The sequence below is a fragment of the Carassius carassius genome, chromosome 33 (assembly GCF_963082965.1).
Source record: "Carassius carassius chromosome 33, fCarCar2.1, whole genome shotgun sequence".
Lineage (NCBI taxonomy): Eukaryota > Metazoa > Chordata > Actinopteri > Cypriniformes > Cyprinidae > Carassius > Carassius carassius.
This window is the reverse complement of record NC_081787.1, coordinates 5,132,464-5,153,480: the sequence shown is the minus strand read 5'-3', so window position 1 is coordinate 5,153,480 and position 21,017 is coordinate 5,132,464. Positions and strand designations below refer to the sequence as shown.

Here is a 21,017-nt window from a genome sequence, read left to right as displayed (position 1 = left end):
CACTGCAAAGGATCCATTGGTGAGCTAGTGATGCAATGCTACATTTCTCCAAATCTATTCCAAAGTAGAAAAACTCAAATAATCTTCGATGACTTGAGCGGGAGTACAACTATTTCTTTAATTTCACCATTTACTAATGCATTATTTAAATCAAACATTACATCTGTTGATATTATTTCACAGACCAGTGCTAACATTAACTAAAAATGAACAGTTGTATTTGTATTAACTAGCATTAACAAAGATAAATAAATACTTCAACAAATATAGTGTTGGTTAAAGTATTAAATAATGTTAATTAATGGAACCTTATTTTAATGTGTTACCTAATTTATATGTTCTTTCAGTTGTACCCACTGTGAAAGTAGGTCTGGTTATAGCATGATATGCCATAATTCTTCACATCTGTGAATTGAGGACTGCTGTCATCCAATCCCATTAAATTAATGCCACCTCAAAATCAGAAACTAATTTAATCCCATCATCCATGTAAAGTGATTCATGTTAAAGGTGCCCCATTAATGTCTACTGTAATATTCAGCTTCAGATGGTTAGAAAAGTTAATTATGAGGAAAAATTAGTTTTACTATCAGTGATACAGATGAGATAGAGGTCAAGAAATGTGATCAATGTAAGACTGAAAAGAAAGTAAATATGAAATTAATACTACATTTTAATTATTAAAAGTTTCAAAATATTTAATAGAATAAGTACCCAGTATACAACAGCAAGTATATACATAATCATGGTGCTGGAAAATGTTTCAAAAGTAAAAAGTTAATATATGCATTTCAAAAAAAGGAGTACAAATGTATTTGGTAGAGCTACAATATTTCCTGACACAGCCTCATGGGTAGTTTTCAAATGCCTTGTGTTTTGTTACACCTTTAAAAACAGACAAAACCTTGCAAACCCACCGATGTCTTGGGACCAAGAAAAAGGAAACTGTTAGCTGCTTTACACTCCTCTGTCAACAAATCTCAAACTAAAATAGCAAAATTTATAGTCAGGCACTTGTTAACTTAACCACTAAAAGTGTTTCTTCTCACTGTCTAGCAGAGCAAGGTTGCTTGTCACTTTGTGTGTGTGTGTCTATAGATCTGTGTTGTATTGTACCATTTTATTCACTGAGTTAGCCAACCATGTAAATGTTTATCTAATGGCAATGAAAATTTCAGAAGTAATAGCTGGGATGGAGTCTTGAGGATGACGGGTCTGACTTCAATGTTATCAAGATGTTTCAGGACACCACAGAATCCTCACCTAACAAATCCATCCAGTTGGCCTGAAATATCTTCATCTGCCACACGAACAGAGCTTGGTTCAGTCTATGTGCTACTACACTACAACAAATGCCAGCCAAAATCTTAATTTCTTTACAGCAGAGCAAATTTCTTTCAGATGATTCATATTACAAAATGTCATCTTGATCGTATTAGCCATTGAATCAAACATATCTTTTAACAATATACTGTATACAGACAACCAAAAGATATTATAACTTTCACTTGTGCAAAATGATATGGATGCAAACTTAAAGTTGTTTTAAACATGCTAGTTAAATATCCATGTTTGTTAAATGTTACTATAGGTTTAAAGTAATATTTGAAAAACAAAATATTTGAATATGTCATTTAATTTGGCTCTAACCTACTAAAATACTGTTTTCACTGACAAAAATTTATATTTAATCAAAGTAAAATTTCCTAAAACTATTGATGACAATATTGATTAATTAAAAAAATATTTTAAGTAAAAATAAAATCACGGCGACTACATACATACACACACACACACACACACACACACACACACACAATTCCAAAAACACGAGGTGAGAATCGAGGTTATAACATTCCACCTGTGTATCTCACACAGATTCTTTTAACAGATGAAATTCCATGTCAGTCTATGCAGTACAAAAGCAGGATAAGATCCCACCACAGAACCATGGTAAAGCAGAATCTAAGAGTTCCTGAGAGACAGAAATGGCATGATCCATTTTATCTGAAACAGGAAAGAAGATTTTTCCAGCTTCGCGGCACAATACTGTTAGATTACTATTACTTTCGCAAGGCTAACAGTGCCTTAGGGCTGCTTTACTCTGATCTGGCGGTTGAAGATGCTATTAATGCCTCATCTGAGACATATACCTCCAGAAACACATATCCATAGTAAGCTGTGTCATTACTGAAGGGACATAACAGCAGGACATCCCACCGGATAATCTGCAGGCAAAGACGTACAAAGGACAGAGCTGCGGTTTCTTGGCCCGTCACACAGGCAGGAAGACAGGTGCTCAGATCAGCCTGCTGACCTTTACGTATTCCACCCATCTCGCAGGAGACGGCGGCACGCCGCAAAGCACCACCGAACTTCACACGTTCAGCTCTTAATAACCAGCCCCCACCTCTGTACGACCCAACGGAGATCCAGACGGAGTCACCAGCCCTTTGTCCTCCAGTCGAGGTGTGGAAGTTTAAAGGAAAGAGGTGAAGAAGTGAAGGCACGGGTGGATGAGTAGGATTAGAAGAGGGGTGAGAAGAGCAAAGGAACGAGGATCAAAGATGGACACTTCACAGAAGAGCAGCGGTATAAGGGTGAACCGAGATCAGATAGAAGGTCGCCTCTAGGGAACATGTCGTTTCCATATCCATGTGTCATTGTCCAAAGGTTGACATTGTCGGTCCCTCAAAGATCTGCGTCTTTAATAACAGTTGGGCAGTTAGAGGTTGTTGGGAGGTTACAGTATCCCTTTGGGGTCTCCTTGCAGGTGGCTTTTAATTTCGGTGGTGATTTGCATATATTCAATCAGTATGAGTAATTGGAGAAGGAGCAGACAGAGCAGAGATGCGACCGATTTCCCCGCCGTTTAAAGAAGACGAGCCTACAGCTGTTGAGATCAGCTGATGACACAGATAATCTTGACACTGACTGATGCGTCTAATCACCAAAAGTATCAGCACAATCAATTGTCCTTCCCCACAGCATTTCAAAAAAGTGCTTTTCTCGCAAACCCAGAAGAGACGAGTGTGTTCTGGCGGTACACAAACAGAGCAAGATAATAAACGACCTTGACAATGTCAGGTGTGCCAGAGATAAAGGCCACATACAGTACGGACCCTCCTGTTCTTCATTTTTGCCAAAGACTGCTCAGTCACTCAACTGCCAACAAGATCTAGGTTCGGATGCACCAGGGGCTATGTAATGAAAGCATGAATTAAATTATGGTTATAGTAAGAGTTAGGGTTAAGAGTTATTTGAAGTCTGTATGACACTCTGTTCTGCTGAACTCATTTTAACAACCCAGGCCCGAGCTGCAATTCTTAGGTGGTATACTAATGAAACATGAATCACACCTGAAATGACAGATAATGTTAGGTGGCAAAGAACTGACAGGTTCCACGGACTACCCAGATTTGAAGGGCACAACATAAAATGAGTAACAGGAAGAAAAGAGCTCAGAGAAGCCATAATTATCAACATCCTGGCAAATGGAGTGCTCAGCATTGCCATGGCATAATTGGCAGTTAGATTTTGCAGTGGCAAAGCACAAAAACATCACCAATAATGTCTTAATGGAGGCTTATTAACATGGAAATATCTGGCAGGCACTTTGGTTGGCCAGGGTCCCTTTAAGATCTTTAAACCTTCAGACTTCAGTAATGTAAGACTTCAGTAATGTAAAATAACACTCCTGATACGCTCCTGCTGCTCACTGATATGACACAGTGCAAAAACATCAGCAGGGCTGCTTGTTTGCCAAGTCACCATCCGGTTCTGGAATTCTGATTTGACAGAGCTGTGTTTGGGTCTCCGCTTGGGCGGTCCAATAATAATTACTCAAATGGGTACCATTGTACCACTTGGCTCGTTTGAAGGCTCCAGTGGGATCACGCTGCAAACAAATGATCTTTGTTCAGAAACAAAACCAAATGACTAAATCATCCTCCGTATTTTTTTATTTGGAAAATAATAAGGGTTTCTGTACACTCTTTGCTGTGGTCTTCTGTGATGGCACAATGGAGCAAAGAGGCTGGAAGCAAGCACCGCAGCAGAAGTGGACAGCTGGCTCGGCTAGATTCGGTAAAATTCCACTTGATGATATAATTTTAATATCGCATCTATTTTATCTTTGCCTGATCTGACTGTTGACATATGGGGCAAAAACAGCATTGAGCAAATGATCATAAACTCAAAATAAAGTTTTATTATGCCACTTGTCACTAAGTTTGTCCAAACTTTTAAACTCGGTCAACATTTATTCAAACGTATTTTACTTGCATGCTTCAGCAGAAGCAGTTCTGAAGAAAGTACTGGTCATTTTTCCCCACTTACAATACATAAATACATTATTTAATTGAAACTATTGAATTGATAAGAAGAAAATTACTCTTCAGATTTGCACAACGTTTGTAGTGGGTAGAAGAAGAAAAATACACTGTCAAATGAAACTAAAATAATTATTATTGGCTTGGACTTTAGCAGAGTGATCATTTTAAATCAAATTAATTTATTATTTTTTTTTGGGAGTTTAACTGCCCGAGCCCTAATTCAATTTAATTATACTGATAAACAAAGAGAAAACTGAAGAATTGTAGGGTTAGACATGTGATTTTTCAACATGAGATTGAGTATATGACAAATATTTAAGATTTTGAAATATAAAGCGATTAACAAAAACAGTCTCTAAAGATAAAGATGGGTAAAGCCTTAAAACAGCTTTATGCAGCAATTTATATAAACTGTACATTTTCCACCCAAGAGTTGATGGCACAAGCAGTTATCAACTTCGTAATTTAACAGGATACTGCTGTCACATCTATATGAACAACTATTCAGTCTTGCAGTGGTTAGCAGATCCAGCTGAACCTTTAGTCTCTGAGATTGGAAGATTTGGCTACTAACTCCAAGACCTACACAACCTTTCCCTCCTGTTATCACAGTAACTGCAAAGCACCTGGAAAGGGGTCGTGGGTCACTTCCCAGCAATCCTTACTGTTGCCTCATGCCCTCATAGCATTCTGATTGGAGGCTGAGGGTGGGCTGACCCAGACACACTGAAACATGACCGAAAACATAAGGGGAGAAAAACAGAACAAAAAAGCATCATCATTCATCTCAAGATGCCATTGCCGACATACACAACCTTGCAGTTTGGATTTCTCTTTGAAGTATCCTCATCCATCAGCTAGGAGTGATTATTATTATTAGAATATACAATGAGCCTTTCTTCGAAATCTGTATTCTATAAATTAGAGCTGGCCACAATTGTATTTATTAATTTTTAAATCAAGGAATCACAATTCTGAATACATTTTAGTAAACTTTACAATTAGACAAATTGTCAATACGTCAATGATAACAGTAAAAAAAAAAATATATATATATATTGTATCTTTGCATGATGGTGACAGGCTATTTTCTTTGTTTTAAAAAAACATACACTGAAAAAAAAGCCTACTTTGTCATTTTGAATTTAAATTGCCTTAACATTTTAAATTGAAAATATATACTTTGGCTAAGAAATATGTTTTGTTATATTATGCTTTATTGTATAATTTCTGTATGTATAGGATGTTTAAGGCAAGTCATTTCATTCATCTTTTCTGCAAAAATATAAAAGTGATTTGTTTTTACATAATCAACACTGTGTGTAGCATAAAACTTTCTGTAACCAGATGTTTTTGCAAGCTACTGAACTGTTTATTGAATCATGTTGTAGTTAGGTTTTTAATTTGACTAATTAAACATTTATAAATAGATAAATAAATACGTTATATTAAATCAGTCAGATGTTCTGAAAAAAAGAAAATATTTAGTAAGCCCTACTGTATATTGTGCATTATATAATAACACAAACATTTTAATCAAACATTATGTCTCCAGAATGATTATAATGAATTATAATAGACTGTTTTGTTATCTAGACCAATAGATTAATTTAGGCATCACTTCTCTCACCCACATGATCTGAATGGATTTTTTTATAATTCTTTTATGCTGCTTTTACATACTTTTGAAGCCTGAAAGGTTCGGACCCCATTCATTTTAATGGTACTGTAAAGAGTGAATGGTACATTCATAAAACATTTCTTCCAATATTCGCCAAAAAAAAAAATACAAGTTTGGATCGACACAAAGGTGAGTATTTTTATGTGAACTATTCAATTAAAGCAACATGCAAAATACCAGCTTTAAATAAACCGCGCTAGTTTTATATGTTCAGCGTGAACCCAATATGCTTATTTCTCTATAGCTGTGACTCTATATGCAGGCTTTATATAAGATCTACAAATCCCTGATTTTGTGGACACTGTTGAAGTTCTTAGAACTGCTTGCATGGCATTAGCAGGCTGCTGGGTGGGCAGGTGACAGGCGGAGGGTCTTCTAACTGAAGGCTTTGACATTGAGTGTTCCTGACAGCTCTGAAACAGGTCAGATGAGACGAGCCCGGGCGCTTTGACTGCTAACTGACACATTAATATGCATTGTGTCTGCAGATGCAATTATATTCAGGGCAGTGTGTATTATAAATATCAACACCTGGCCCAGATAAGTTGAGGGTTCAATCTAACTTTCCGAGAACAGGTTTCTGTAATTACCATTTCCTTCTGAGAGTGAGACAAGGAAGAAGAAAGGAAAAAGGAAAGAAATCCCAGTGTGCGTTTGAATGTGCATTAAAAGCGAACAAACTACAAATGACGCGAGTAATGACATTAATATTGAGCTTTGAAACTTCTACATTATTCTTTGTTTCTCTCTGTCTCTTATCAAAGAATTACAGCTGTGGTGTGTGTATCTGCCCTTAGCTGTCAAAGATTAATTCTTTACACATGAACTGAATTTTGCTGTCTGATGCTTGCCTAGTTTTGAGAATCTATTTTGAAACTGTAGCTTCACATGTTACAAGCCGTTAAACTCAACATTAGATATTTTTACGCAACTAAATATTTGCTCAATATAACAGAAAAAGAATAGAACATTAAAAGGTTATCCAAAATTAAAAAACAAAACCACTTGGCCCACCCATCATGCCATATCTGGAGCCAGGCCTGCATACGTTTCATACATACATACATACATACATACATAAAATGATTGTTTTCTAACAGATCCCTCCCATCTGCCAATGGCTGAACAAACAAAGTACATTAGTGGTTAAGCAAATATGTTACTATACCAGGATGCACAAGGAATTATATTTCTCTCTCTTTTTACAACCTTTTTACTGATTAAACTATAAAAGCACCTACGACAACATGCACTTTTTTAAAACTAACATGATTCACATCCTATTTGATTTGCATGGATTTGATTTTGTATTTGAAGAGTCTTTGGGGGTCACAGTTGAGTGGACATGAGCAGAAGGGCGTTACTGGATCCAGGAATTACACATGGTCTGCAAACACACAGCAGCAGCTGAGCTGCATTAATGTGGCTGAATTAGGGGCGAGTGCAGCTGTATTGAAAGTTTACAAGCTGCTCCTTTTCTTTGATTAAACAGTTCAGCTTGGATAAACACAGCCATTTGAAAAATACTTCCCATCACACACAAACACACACAAGCGCTCTAATCATCCAAGGGCAAGCTTAAACTCACAACGAGGCTCTGGTGGTAAGCCGATCTTTTGATTTCTAGAGTAATCCACCCATGAGCTGGTTACAATAACCAAGAGGAGTGACACACAGAATCAGTTATGTATGTATGAAACTGTCTTTCACATTTCTGCTGCTGAAAAATAAAAGAGCCATTGATGCGGTTCTACACACATAATTGGTCCAACTTAAGAGAGGTGGGGTTTACTTTAAATCAGTGCTTCGGGATTGGATTTGTGGATTGCATCAGTGAAGTCTAATGTATAAAATGAAATGGCATGCAAAATAAAACTAATCTCTTTGACCTTGAACATTGCATTGTTTTGTATTTGTTTATTTGATATTATAAGTTTTGTAGCACTCTTTATGAGGGTTTGCTAAAGCAAGCTTCAATTTTATTTTATTTTTTTCTTTACCCCGAGCCCTAAACACTAAAAAGATACTCCCTAACTATTTGTGCTAAACATGTTACCATTCAAAAGTTAGGGGTAAGATGTAAGGTATTTATTTTCTACAAAAGTGATAGTAAAGATTTACATTGTTACAAAAAGTTCTGTTTTATTTTTCTAATAATATGCCTGGAAAACAATTAAATGGTAAAAAAAAAAATATTCTATTTCTTTTTCTTGGACCAGTATATTAAAAAAAACAATGTCCTGGCTATCTCACCGCAAAGTGCTAACAATCACTCTGAATAGCTACCATTTAGCAACACCTTGGCAACCGCTCTGAACAGCTTTGCAACATATCAACGAATACCAAAAACAACCACATCATAAAAACATTAACAATGACTCTTAACAGTTCAGCAACCCCTTGGCAACCGCTCAAGTGATTTGCGCTTCCACGACATTGCTAAATGGTTACTAACCTCTAAAAAGTGATTGCTAACACTTCCTGACATGGTTGCTAGGGTGCCATTTGATTTTACATCACTTTTCTAAATAATTTTTTTCTCATTTTTGATGTTCTCTAGCTCATTACCTTCACTACACATTCACCTCTATCCCTTTTGCCTTATTTTCCTGTGTTTAATGTCTTATTTTACACTCTATCCTCCTTTTGCAATTGGCCTGCTTTAGCTGGGGCTTTTCATGCCTGTCAGTCAGTCCATACTGATGCAGACCGGGTCAGAGCACCGGAGGAGCAGATCAGCGTTAAAATGCCTATACAGATGGCCGATGTTTGTCCTATTAGACAATCAGCATGTGCGAGTAGAAGAACCACCTTTGCAACTATATTCTGATGCTGCTTTAGGAGCCGATGCTTAGCTGCTGTCATATGCAATAGAAAAGCAGCTATCCAAATGGAGCTCTCAGCAGCACTGGATATGGGGGTGATCTGAGAGATCCGTTTTTCCCCCAGGCTGACTGCATCTATGCCTGCTATTCTACAGGGAGATGGCATCCACTGTCCCGACACGAGTCTGCCCACACAAGCTGAAAGCCTGGGGAAAACTCACTGCTAATAGGATGAGTGAAACAGCTTTGTAAACACAGCAATCTCAGGAAGCAGTGATGTGACATGAACAAAGTCTGTTTGTAGTGTATGTAAATGTCTAGAGTAATTCAAACATCAAAACAACTGTAATGTCTACTGCTATTGCTCATTCATAGTTTATAAACCAGGAAAGACACATGGGATTGACTGATGGAATGACCTGTTCTAGACCATGCAAAATGGAAGAGGAGTCCCAGCTGGTTTGGGAACATTAGCAGGTTAGGATTGCATAATCTAAGATGGTAACCAGAAGGTCAATTCATGAACTTTCACCATTGTACCTTAAAGAAAAGCATTTTACCCAAGGTCTATCTAGGATTATTTTGATAATAATGAGAGTATTGTATGTCACTATAGGAATAGCTGATAATAATGATGAAAGGAATAGATTTGATAATAATGAGAGTATTGTATGTCACTATAGGAATAGCTGAGCGTCATAGCTTAATTTAAATAACTTTCGTCCACTTGAGAGATGAGTATTTATCAACCGAAGACACACTAAATTGATCTACAATGACAGTTTCAATTAAAAATAAACACTGTTTATGAACACTAAGCATAAACGAATCCTGGGGAAAAGAATCACTTGTCACAAAAATACTAAGCAGCATAACGTTTTCTTGAGCACAGAGCAGCATAATAGAATGATTCCTGAAGAATCACGTGACACTGAGGACTGGAGTAATGATGTTGAAAATTCAGTTTTGCGTCACAGGAATATATATATATTTTTTTTTTTATTATAAACTGTTATTTTAAATTGTAATCATATTACACATTATAATTATTATTATTATTATTATTATTGTTTTAATCAAATAAATGCTCATTAAAAAAAAAATCTATCAATACAAACCCCCCCCCCAAAAAAAAAAATTTAACTGTTGTATACATTACTAGATTTAAAAAAAAAAATACATATTAAAATCAAATAGTTTCTCGCAAAAAAAACTTACTGCAGGTTATATGAAGGCTAATTTAAGACCTTTGAAAGCCCTTTTAAGACCAAGCAAATAAAACTTAAGGTCCAAATTGAAAGAATGTCAATACGGGCTCTAAATATTAATGTAAAAAAAATAAAAAAATAAAAAAAATAAATAAATAAAAACCCTTCTGATAACTATGTTTTTCTTGTTTTCCAGTGTAAATGTCTAAATTTTGTTTTCTGAGAAATTGATCAAATATAAGCGAGTTTATGATTAAAATGAACAAATCAGCGAAAATGATCAGAAAAATCTATACTTCACTCAAAGTGAAAATTTTTGTATAGCTCACTGACATATCTTGTTTTAAGCACAAACATAATTGTGTTAATTTTCATACAAAACAAGACTTAAACTATCTTAATTTTGCATTGAATTTTAACTTATTTTATCTTTTTTTTATCATTGTTATTTTATCTGTGCAACATTTAATGCCATGTCTTTATAAATGCAAGACTTTCTACTCTGACCCCAGAAACCGTGGAAAAGTACAATAAACAAAATGAAAAATGTAAAAGTCAAGACAAACATGATCCTTCTCAGTTCATCTGCACTGTCTCCCCATGAGCTTCAAAACATTTCAAATGCCAGTATATCCTGACAGGTCAATTGCTACTTCCTTTCCGTCAGATGGGCAGGAAATTCAAAAAGTGAACTCGACTCTTGCGATCCACTCTCATCACTGCATTTTCTCTATGTCTTGTTCACTCACTCACTGTTTTCCTCTTCAGACACTGTCAAAGGCTAAACCGAGAGCTTGTGTGCCTGCTTCCACATGTTACCTTCCATCTGCTGCTGATGAAACACTACAAAAGATCAACTTCTTAATGAGTGTGTGTTCTTAAAAGACTCATTTTCAGGCTGTTTTCCCAGGTGCAGTTGTTTTCCTAGGATTATATCCTAACAATATATATGTTTATTCTATTAATTCAGCCATATGTTAATTTTGACATGTACGTTTCTTGACATGTAAGTTGTAGTAATCTCCTCACCTTTGTTTGAACAAGCAGAGTGTGTGTTATCTTCCCCCCCAACCTCCCCCATGCCTTGGTTTCTGTCAGAATGGACAAGAAACGGAACAAGGATTACCCGTTTAATCACGCCTCATCAGCATAATCAATAGCAGCCAGTTTGCTCACTTGCTCACTGTAATTATGTCAAGGACAATTGCCTGCTCATTAGTTGAAAATATTAATTTCTAGATGTTACTCATAGTTTTTTTATTCCTGTAAACTGCTTTCTAAATAACAGAAATCTAGAAAAGTCTCAAAATAAATATGCAGTAGTTCAAAAACCAAAATTATTTCAGCAGTGCACTGCATAGAAAAAGAATAAATGCATACATAACATGTATATTTTTTAAAAGAGTGCAAAGCTAGGTAAAATATCATCGGGGAAGAAAGAAATGAAAAAAACTGCGCAAATTTTGGAAACGCTTTGACCGGAAGAGATCAATAAATGTGCTCAGACATAAGAGAGGAAGTGTGAGAAAGCAAGCTGCTTTTCTTAGGTCATTACAAAACACACATATGCATATATATACATATATATATATATATATATACATATATATATATATATATATATATATATATATATATATATATATATATATATATATATATATATATATATATATATATATATATATATATATATATATATATAGAGCATTTTTTGGCTGAACTATTCATCTCTATTCTGCACAACCCCATTAAAACCACGAAGAAACAGGTGAGCTTGGCTCCATAAATAGGAAAAAGCTTTGAGTGAACTTTGGAAACTCCAGTAAGGACATACTGTGTTCTAGAGAATACCGGAGGCACGTTGTGCAGAAGTGCAGACTGATTACAGGCTCGTGCTAATGCACTGTGCATTACAGCATGCACACACAGTAGGAGGAACAGGCAAATTATCAACCTCAAATTGAACTCTCCGTTACGACCAGGGAAGATTTGAGTGGTATGAATGCTAATGGAAAAAGTAATAGGATAGAAAAATAGGGAAAGAACGGGGGTTGGGGGTGGGGTTGAATAAATGATGCACATGAAAGTCTGGGGCATGATTCTAAGGAACGGTAATTTCTGAAGTACAGAACTCAAGATTACGAAAATTCAAGTCTTTCGTATGAATCAGCCAAACAATTACCTATTGCATGCTGTTAACTAGTAATTGAAGTCTTAGAGTGTAATACACTGTACATTTATTTTATTTTTATTTTTTAATAATTTTTAAATCATAAAGATTACCGGAGCTAGTTTTACACAGAATTAATTATGCTTAATTCCACGTTTAATTCAATGTGTTACTTGCTGTTTCTTAATTGTGAAATTTACTAGAAATTTCTGAGTGAAAATTGATTCTACACCATTTTTTCAGTGTACACTATAAATAAAAACAAAATACTTATTACTAAACTTATAAAAATCAGTCTCCATATTTAAACACTTAATGATTGAACATTTTTTATTCATTTTGTTACTTTCAGTTTCTTTGTAATTAATTTTGAGTGAAAATTGTTTCTAAAAATGTTTTTTTTTTTTCAGTACAAAAAAAATGAATTATATATATATATATAATACATGTCTTCTCTAATTAATGTTAAGAATATAGCAATTTTTCAGTGAAAACTGCATCAATACCATTTTATTTCAGGTTTTTTGTTTTTTATGTCAGCATTAATGACACATTTAGACACATTCAAGATAGCAGGGCATATCAAAATGAGAAGGACAGCTACTCTTGCTAGACATCACCATGCTGTTGTAATTAGAATGACGCCATATTATAAGCTACTACTAAATATTGTAGAAACATACATTTTCTGTAAAGTTGCTTTGTAACGATTTGTATTGTAAAAAGCGCTATACAAATAAACTTGAATTGAATTGAATATTAATCCATGTGCCCCTGAAGGCATTGTCACGGACGCAGCTGTGCCCGCTCAGACGCCCGGGGTGAAAGAATGCCCCTCTCCAACATGGCACCAACACAGAGACAGGATGCTGGGAAAAGAGCCATGCTGCTAAAACTACAAAGCCAGATCAGCTGAGCATATATGAGGCTGGCTCAGGGTCAGACTATAATTAAATTGGGGATTTTCTGCAAAATGCTTAATCTCTCAATCTGAACCCAAATCATGTTGTGGACAGGGTATAGGCTTTAAATCTGCATTTATGAAGTTCTTAAAGCACACAAAACACCCACATGTGCTTGCACACAATTCTCAATCCCACTGCAATGAATGTGCTTGTGTTTACAGTCTTATCTGACAGGGATATAATGATTTTACTGGCCCCAGCAGGCAGTGTTACTGCTTGTCAACACAGATTAGGTCATTAAAAATAAAGCTCACCCAAACAGCAAGACCTACAGGTGCATAAGCCACCCAGCTCTCCACCTCTCACACACACACACACACACACACACAAAAACACTGAGCAGTTCACAGCCTTCCTGTGTCTTCACTCAGATGGGAATACACTGAGACCTGAGAGCAATGGGGTTGAGTCTCTAAACCAGCACATATGCATGGACTAATCAAATGATAATCAAACATCTGTAAAGTCAAAATCCCTACATGAAATATTTTAAGTTATTCAATTCCATTTGCTTGCATAATTTTGTTTTGGATACTAGATGCAATAAACAAATTAATTTACACATTTGTGTAACTGTAATCTTACTCAAAATATTGAAGATACAGTGCCAACGTCTCTGTCACAAAATGCCTTAATCTTCCCTATGTCAAATTATAGTTATCTAATTATGTTAAATAATGACTATGATGACCAGCTACAACAACATGAAGTGACAGCCATTTTGATCAGGCATTTTAAACAGCTAGCCCTCGAGGTCCTAAAGACTTTAGATTCTGATGGTGACTTGGGTTTGTCACAACATCAATCTTCTGCTTTCTTTGCAAAGACTTTAAAGGGGTGGGGGTGGAGGGACTACTGTGGTCTGAGCATCCTACTGTATGTATATTTTAAACCAGACTGACGAGAAGTGATTGGAATCACCTGCAGTACAGTTCTGCATCTCTGCTTGGTGCAGAGAGACAGATAATTACTACATAATTATATGCAACATGAGCCATTAAAATATGAGATAAAAACACAATTATGCTAGTGCATCATAATGAGAATTCAATCAAATGGTGCAAGACGAGGGATGATTGGAGCGCAGGCATGTCTTTCCCTCCATTTTATGTCACATATGTTGTCCCACATTGTACCATCTGGCAGCCAGTATTATCACCACCACCCAGACAATTTTCTGAAGAGACACTTGCAGCTCTTATTTCTAGCATATAATTGCTTCACTGACTGAATGTAAACTAGTCAATCATTTCACACATCTGATACACAACATGGAGGAGTACAGACATTCACTTCATTTTTAAAACAGTCTTGAGCAGTCTTGGTAAATGTGCTGTTGGGGAGTCGATAAGCTCATCTTAAGTACCAAAAAACATTAAGAATAACTTAAGAATAATGCAGTGTATGGGGAAGACATTGCCTGTTAAATGCAGCACTGTGTCTTCTGAAGAGGTTGTAAATAGACTATTTTAGCTCATGAGCAAGCTGGTAAAACCACAGCATGGCTAAAATTCTGCAAGCCATGCACATGGGACATTAGCCACTGTGGCAAGACAGTGAAAATTTTGATTTTCTTTCAGTTTCAGTACATGTAATCTGTGGAATCTAAAATCATTTGCAGACTGTGTCAATGAATGCAATTGTAAGCCTGCAGCTGCTTCCTGAGAATGAATAAATGGTGCAGGATGAAAGCGAGAATTATAACAAAACATTTTTATCTCTTTTACAAATGTTAGGAAAATAGGGAACCAGGGTACAGCATTTCACTTATGTTGCATAACCTTATACTATAACTATAGTTTTTTTTTTTTTTCATTTAATCAAATTATCTTAATTTAGTTGACAAACAGCCCCAGTTTATTATTATTTTTAGTATTATTACATTAAATATTAACATTTAATACTTAATTTATAATAATTTAAAACAATAATCACTAAAAATAATATAGAATGGTTTTGTTTTAGAATGCATTACAAAAATTCATTTACACTTTTAAATAATTTAAAGGTCACTAAATGCATTTGCAAGCTCATGGCTGCTTATGATTAATAATAATAATAAAGTAAAAAAAAAAATTTTATCATTTACAATAATTGTATTTTTAATACTTAAAGTAAAAAAATTATTTAATTTATTTTTAATGATTCAAAATTAAAAATAGATTTAAAGTCCACATGAAATCAAAATTGACTTTGTTTACTTTACCAGCGCACATTGATAGTCTTGATGTGAACAATTAATCCATGCAAGTTAATCCATTTTGTTTTGTTAATCTTTAATCAATATATGAACATTTTCTTCCACTCTGGAATGGCATTCCTTTTCTGATGACGTCAGTTCGATAGTTTGGGCAAAATATCCTTAAACACAACCCTCCAACCGTTAGATTGCTATGAGTGAGAGACAGAGAGGAGGAGTGCAAACATAAAACCGTGCCCTCTATTCAATATTCCGTTTCAGATGGAAATACGTCACTACACTGAAATAAAGTTGGCAGCAACTCCCGGATACTTAGACTTTAATGTTTGTTATAAAAATTAAAAAGCAAAATAAAAGGTTATGTAAATAAATTTAAGTGTAAAATTACAGCTGCTTGCTGAGGATGAACACACAAAAACAAATCAGTTAATATTCACCCTTTTCAAGTTAGAAGAAAAAAATAAATTTAACGTAGTGTTCTGACAAGACAACAACCAAAAAGTTTAAATGAGTTCCAAAGAATATCCTTATTTTTTACTAATAGGAATGTCTCTATTCTACAACACGGGTGACATCCAGGTGCAACTGGAGATCCATTGCAGTCCTTCAGGGTTGGGGGGACGGGCTTGAGGCACACAGCTGGGGTGGGAGTCTCATGACCAGGGAGCGGTCTGGGGGTTGGACGACCTGCTATCACTCAGCGGGACGGCAGTCTGCTCAGCAAGCAGTGATATTAATTATTGAGTGTTATCTGGGTCCAGGTGGAGGGTGGAGCCGGGTGGGAAATGCTAACTCAGAGAATGATCTGCCTCAGTGGGGAGCCGGTGCTCATGGGATGCAAAACCGGCAAAGACTGCAGCTTGAAAGATTAGAAATAGATCTCCAAGATCATCTTCAGCATTGAAATCAGGCATTTTCCTTATTTCACAATCCTTAAAAACAAACAAAAAAACTTCTAATAATAATAAAACAATTAAAACTATTTACATTTGAACTCAGACCTTCTAAACCTGTTGGACTTAAAAGATCAGTGTCTTCTTGATATAAACATACTGTGAGAGCATGGTGCTCTTTGATAGATTAATTGACATAGCAAGTTAACCACATATCCTGTAGTTTGACATCGACATGTATGGCATATTACATAACGCCAGATAAATGTTCAAAAATAAAACTGCCTTAGGAGTGGAGAGTGTCTAATGTGAGGACTCATTAATAAATAAAAACAGCCTCCCGTTTCCATCTTCCCCTGTTAAATGTACTAGAGAAGCTTTGGTACATCAGCGCTGAAGGTCCCTGGAGGACAAGAATGCATTATCTGCGCTGGACTCAAGCGCTGCTCAGTAAAAGTGGGGTTAGCTTTGCTTGTAGACAAGCACAGCATTCTCTAAAATATTTACATGTGCAAATGTACAGGAATCCAAGAACCTTGTCCACAACATGTCCAAGAGATTAAATGATGTGATCATTCATTCCAAAATATGCACTTGTGAGGTCCAAACAGACAACCAAGGTTAAATAAACATTCACTGAAGCAAAGTAATTTCATTACTATTTATTAAATCTCCTATGATTCCAGGACCTCTGGTAGGCCAAAAACACCAATTAGGAGAAGACATTCAGTTGGGAAATAATGGCCATATGCAGACAAGACAGATACTCCAGTGCACAGCCAAATGAGAGGCAAACAGCACAGGGACCAACAGTTCAGGAAAAGAGAGAGAGACTGAGTGGTGAGTAAAAGAAAAAAAAAAACCTCTGAAGGGTTGAGAGAGAGGGAGGGGGAGAGAGCGAGCGAGCGATTCTGTTATTAAAGGGATACTCCACCCCAAAATGAAAATTTTTGTCAATCACTTACCCCCAATGTCATTCCAAACCAGTAAAAGCTGCGTTCGTCTTTGGAACACAATTTAAGATATCTTGGATGAAAACCGGGAGGCTTGTGACTGTCCCATAGACAGCCTGCACAATGGTTAAGAGGGAAGAGACGAAGACGAATTGTTGAATAAAGTTATTTGTTTTCTTCTCATACAAAAATTATTCTCATTGCTTCATAACGTTATGGTTGAACCACTGATGGCAGATAGAACATACAGACGATGAACTAAGAGAGATGGACGTTTTATGTCAGCACACCAGCTCCTGTGTCAACAGCAGCAAATGTATGCATCGTGGTACTCTCGTGATCACGTGTTCGAGACTGAATTGGAAGAGATGAAATTGAATAAAGTCATTATTTTTGTTTTCTTTAGCCACAGAAATAGACATTTCTTACGTAGCTTCATAAAATAGAGGTTCAACCACTGATGTCACGTTAATGGATATTAAATGACAGATATGAACAGGCTGACCAGACAGGGAGGGTTGTAATACTGTTTTCTGCATTTACTTGTATTAAATTAAATTAAATTTTTGACAAATAGAACTGCGTGAGCCAACATTTGACTCCAGCACATGCGCACACTGTCCATTTTTTATTTATTGTTTAACAGCAAATGTAAATGTACAGTATGTCCTCAACAATGTTTTCAGCTTGTTTGGTGTTTACTTTTCTTTTTTCATCCTTGGTTTCCTACAGTATAGTAACAGACGGAAACACCACAGACCTGGAGTGATCAAACCTGTTCCTGAAGGGCCACCTACTGTACCTGTAGTGTTCAGCTCCAACTTGCTCCAACTCACCTGCCTGGAAGTTTCCAGTATTCATGATGACCTTAATTAGCTGGTCGGGGTATGTTTAATCAGGACTGGATCTAAACCCTGCAGGAAGGGGGCCCTCCAGGAGCAGGATTGGACATGCCTGCCATAGATGGTACATGCTCCAAATAACGAGGCAGCAGTCAGAAAAGGTTGTTCAAACAACACAGAAAAAGGGTTTACTTTCTACAATTGCCTCGAACAAAACTCAGAATATCTTTCAAGATTTGACACCACGAACCTCACAAACTTGTAAAAGCGTCAAATGTCAAACCCTCCAAATGACTCGTTCTTCCTCAGAAGCGCTCATTGTGGATGCCTGGCACGTAGCAGCCACTGACGTGTCAGACCTGTTCAAAACCTTTGCACCGGCTCACAAAAACTGCATAGAGACCAGCTAATAAGATTGACACAGGCCCTTTTTGCCTTTTTTTGTGAGGTCTGTGAGCAGAGGTCTGTTTGAAGCTAGAAGAAAAATTTTGCTTTCCTTTTCATCAAAACCTTTAGCAACACATTGATAAATTCTGTATTCACGAATATGATCTTGTCGATGCTATTGTCGATGTTGTGTACTTTTAAGACGATCCTCCGTGGGTGTCTCTGATTATATTCAAGTAGCATATTTCTTAATAGATCAAACCACCCAGGTGTTTATTCCCATAAAACAAGCCTAAACAGGAGCTTCCATCTAATCAATACAACTGGACTGAAGATGTTGCAGTGTCACTACGCTGTTGAGCACGGGCAATCTCTTATTTCCATCTCCTCACGTCACAGCTGAGTAGCCCTGTTGGGCATGCGGCCAGAACTCAGTTGCCTGCAGCCCTGTATGTACTGACCTCTCTCTTCCCTGCTGCCATTTCAGCTTCACTACCTCCATTAGTATAACTTTAAATACATCGGCCAGAGTCGATTACTGTTCCCCACATGCTTTCTCTCACACCCTCTTCCCATTTTCCACTTTATATTTTTCTTCTATATTCTGTTTTTGTAGAGCACTTGTTGAAAAGCCTTTTTTTAGTGAATCAAAAACACAGCATGACCAGTGTAGTCCGATTCACAAACAAATGACTCTCGTGGGATGGTTATATTTAGTGCATGAAAAACAAAAGCATGATGAGTATAGATTGATTCATGAATAATTGCTCTTACAACCCTATTTTTTCTAATTAATCAAAAGCAAAGAACAAACAGTGCAGTCTGATACACAAATAAAAGTACTCTTATGACGGATTATTTTTGGTGCATCAAAAAAGCATGATGAGTATAGTTTGATTCATGAACAAATGATCCCTAGGAGCCTTTTTTCAGTAAATCAAAATATTAAATTTTGAACAATGTTTGATTCATAAAGTTAGTCTTCCAAGCTTAAAAAAAAAAAAAAAATCTGATTAACAAACAAATGACTCTTATGAGCCAGTGCTTTTTAGTAAATGAAAAACATGCAATGTGAACAGCATAGTCTATGAGTTGGTAATCAAAAACAAAAGTGCAGCCAGTGAAGCAAGTGAAGCTCAAATGCCAAAATCGGTGACTCTGATTTGGTAGTTCTTTCAATTAAGATGAATTATTAGTTTGAATCAGTCTGAAACACTTCCCTGTATAATTTGGTGAGCGTGATTTCACCAAGTACAACATGCTCCTGGATCAACATCCTTATTGATCCTGGAACAACATTCCAATCAACCAATCAGAATGGAGATAACTTTTCAAGAAATATTTGTTTTAGGCTTAAAGTCAGGGTTAGGTGCTTCTAGACTTGTTAATCAGCTATCATGTCCCATGGATTTTAGGAATAGATTATGGGTAGGGTTAGGTTTAGGGGCAGGGATTGGGTTAAGTTTATATTTTTGGACAATAATGTTGATCCAAGATCATCAAAAGATGTTGATCCAGGAACATCAAAAGATGTTGATCCAGGAACATGTCTTACTTGGGAAAATCACGGCGACCGTATAATTTGCAACATTCGTAAAAGAGAAACTGATTAGTACTTTAAAACATGTAACCACCAGGCCACAAACTGTTATCTTGCAGAGCGGCTTGTCAAGAACCCTTCTTGTGAATATTTAAGGAGGTCAAGATCTACAAGTCAACGTTTAAAGAGCCATTAAAAGGAAGGGAACATCAATCTAAGGCTCTTTCACTTGCATTTATTTCACTCTATCATGCACAAGACACATGCAGTATAGCTCAAGTGAAGTGAACAGTCATCAAGATGTTTCCATTATTGATCAAACAAGCTTTGTATCAATTAACCACAAACGCAAACTTTGCTGTAGGAGCATGTGAAGAATAAAGTGCCTCATCTATTAAGTGACTCACTAATGAACACTGGTCATGTCAGGCCTTCTCCCCTAAAGTGGAGAAGGAGTTATGGGAAAAAGCGAAAGCAAACATCATTGCCATGAAAGGCAGCTCGCTTTGATCAAGCCTTCAAAGGCCCTGTCATCAAAGTCTATCAAGATGGCAATTGATGAGGGAAATACACGCCTTTACAAAACACATGCAAAAAAAAAAAAAAAAAAAAATGCCATTTGCTCATTTCTGATATGACAGCAGTACAATGGGCATGTGGACAATGCAGAAAGTGCTGGGATAAATAGCCAAAGGCTAAATTATCAGTCGGCCAATGAATAATAATTGCATCTGATGATCATACATTAAAATGTGTTATCGTTCAGGTTCGGTGATGAGTAGCTGTTGTATTCCCAAAACAAGAACTCCATCCAAATTGCTCTCAGAGGCCTTGTGGAGAATGGGAGTACAAAAATTAATACAGGCAGGGAACAAATTCAGACCTCTCTGCCTGAGTGGAGGCAAAAGCCTAGTCTAAATAGTGCACGTTTTAAGTGAAATCCAATGGAAAGTGCAGGGTCTCTTGAGAGATGGTCTCTTTAAATAAGCACTGGCATCAATAAGTGACACCCTCCC

General features: G+C 36.4%; 1 long non-coding RNA gene across 1 annotated transcript in view; it reads right to left on the bottom strand.

Annotated features, from left to right (window-relative positions):
- Positions 1 to 10,490: 10,490 nt before the first annotated feature.
- The window catches only part of LOC132114198 (uncharacterized), a 35,622-nt gene continuing 25,095 nt past the window's right edge, over positions 10,491 to 21,017 (bottom strand). The window contains exons 2-3 of the long non-coding RNA XR_009425257.1: positions 11,078 to 11,139; positions 10,491 to 10,891 (exon numbers count right to left, since the gene is read on the bottom strand). This is a non-coding gene — a long non-coding RNA (uncharacterized LOC132114198). The remainder of the gene's footprint in view (positions 10,892 to 11,077; positions 11,140 to 21,017) is intronic.